The 2,500-nt window shown below is 39.7% G+C and overlaps 1 protein-coding gene across 4 annotated transcripts in view; it reads left to right on the top strand.

Annotated features, from left to right (window-relative positions):
- LOC116062036 (ERC protein 2-like) overlaps nt 1-2,500 on the top strand; it is a 164,596-nt gene that overhangs the window by 147,381 nt on the left and 14,715 nt on the right. The window lies entirely within an intron of this gene.

The raw sequence follows: 2,500 nt of genomic DNA, 5'->3' as shown, positions 1-2,500 counted from the left end.
AGTTTTTCTTTTAACAACTTTTCATCTTTAATGTCTTAAGATGGCACAGACCGAATTTGAAGTTGATCGGATGAAATCTCTAGGAGGAGTTTGTTAAAGTACGACATGTGGAAATGGCCAAAATCACACTAATTTCGAACTTTGAAATCAAAATGGCGGACTTCCTGTTGGGTTCAGGGTATGGCTCCAATGACGTTTTTTGTACATCGTGATATGTTACATATGTGTACCAAGTTTTGTGAGTCTCCGTTAAACGCACTGCAGGGGCTCAAACTTTGTAGGAGGCGCTAGCGAGCCATTTTTGCGCGCCTATTCCCGAAACCCTTAAAATACCAGAATAAATTTTCACCAGACTTGATGCGACCGCCAAATTTGGTGAGTTTTTTTGGAGAGTGTGATGTTAAGCCCCTCAAAAAGCCAATTTACTTGCAGAAAATAATAATAATTCCTTCAGTTCCAATAGGGCCTTCGCCGCTGTCGGCGCTCGGGCCCTAATTAAAATGTCTGTGCAACATGAACAGGACCTTACGTGACAACAAGATGCGTTTTCAACTCAGACATTGGTTTAATTCACCTACCCTGTCTCGATTCTGCTGGTAGCTATCTCGCCCTGTTAGCTGCTAGCTGCTAACTATTAGCTGCTAAAACTACCACACAAATCGATACTGCCAAGCCTCCTACTCACCAACACCAGATCGATCACACACAAAATGGATGAGGTACAAATACACACGGAACTGCTGCATGATATTTTGGCTGAACACACTTATCACGGACGGCAGCTAGCAGCTAACAGCTAGCAGCTAGCAGCTAACAGGGCGAGATAGCTACCAGCAGAATCGAGACAGGGTAGGTGAATTAAAACAATGTCTGAGTTGAAAATGCATCTTGTTGTCACGTAAGGGCAAGTAATGTTGCACAGACATTTTAATTGCATTTTGTGTCTGTTAAGAGGCACAAAGGCACTCTAAAACCTGCCCCGACAACTGCCGTTTTAGCTCAGTGGAAGCTTGTACACGTAGCTGCAGCTACTCCGTGTTGCCTGCACTGATTCGGGTCAGGTTTTTTTCAAACGAAAGTACACGCATATTTATAGCGATTAAGATTAACGTAAAAATTGGCCAGAATTCTCCTTTAAAAGTCATTCTAAATTTAAATGAGAGAAACAGGAACATTGCATTACTTTTCCACAGCTGCTTTGTTTGCTTATTGTTTGTCTTCTTTGTTTAATATTCTGACAATATAGCTCGTGAAGTCAGCTGACTCTTTATTGTTGCATCACCAAGTAGTAGTACAACTTGCCAAATAAAATAAAAAGATAATAATGTTTACAGATGGATTACCTATCTCAAGCACATTTCAAGTATCCACAAGTTAATTTTCATATCACATGGCTGTCTGTAAGATCAACAATCAATCCAAAAACATAGACATGATTTGTATTTAAATCAGGAGAGACTTTGTTGCAGATATGCAAAGTTTTATTCAGTGTTAATTTTGACAGCAAATTCTGATTTAGTCTTAGTCTTTTGAATAACACACCATTTAGTTTTAGTCTTATTTTAGTCATCTGAAATCTTTTAGTCTTAGTCTAGTCTTAAGTCTTTTGTTCTTAGTCTAGTTTTAGTAGACCAAATATTAGCAGATTTTAGTCGACTAAATCTACAGTGGATTTAGTTGACTAAATGTTTCTCCAGAATTTTTGGTCATTGGAAGTATCCATCAGTCGGTTATGGAATGGTATTAAGATTTGAATATGCAATACAGACACAGATTTAACGGTTCGTCCTAGACCTAGCTCTGACATTTCTGTTTTTCATGAGACATGTCATTGCCCTCGGACTGGGTGCACTGCAAAACGTTAGTGTGTTACTAACGAGCGAAGTCAACTGAAATCAGCCAAAGCTGTGTAACTAAGACTGTGCAACTAAACACAACTAAGTATAATGTAAACAACCTTACTGTTGTGAAAACGTCCTCGAAACTGTGCAAAGTTTTGCAAACTCGTCCTCCTGTGTAACTGCTGCTGCGTTTGTTTAGCTGTTGCGCCTGCATTTGCCGCAGCTTTTTAAAATGGCTCTGCTGCTTCCGCATAAATCAATCCTCAAAGATTCGCTCTGATTGGATTTCTTCCCAACTTGTCCCACAAAAAAGAGTGGTTCTGATTGGATCTCTTCTCCATTCGTCCCTCCCTAACATTTTCGTCTCATTTTTATTTGTTGACTAAAGTGTCTGTTATATTTCGTCACAGTCTTCGTCATCATCATTTAGTTTTCGTCCGTGAAAAAGTCATAGTCTTCGTCAACGAAATTAACACTGGTTTTATTGTACATATGCATAATGTGAAATGTACAGAGTCTTTGGAGATTAGACTCCATCATTATAAAAAAATTTAAAGGGGTAGAGAAGCCAAGACATATTCCCCCAATGGAGTCTAGACACTGGTGGCGGCAGTGAAGGAGCCCGAAGACCAGACCGAAGGAGTCGACGGAGCGTTCTG

This window comes from Sander lucioperca, chromosome 12 (assembly GCF_008315115.2).
Source record: "Sander lucioperca isolate FBNREF2018 chromosome 12, SLUC_FBN_1.2, whole genome shotgun sequence".
NCBI classification, from domain to species: domain Eukaryota; kingdom Metazoa; phylum Chordata; class Actinopteri; order Perciformes; family Percidae; genus Sander; species Sander lucioperca.
The sequence above is the reverse complement of the archived record's forward strand: the minus strand, read 5'-3'. Positions and strand labels throughout refer to the sequence as shown.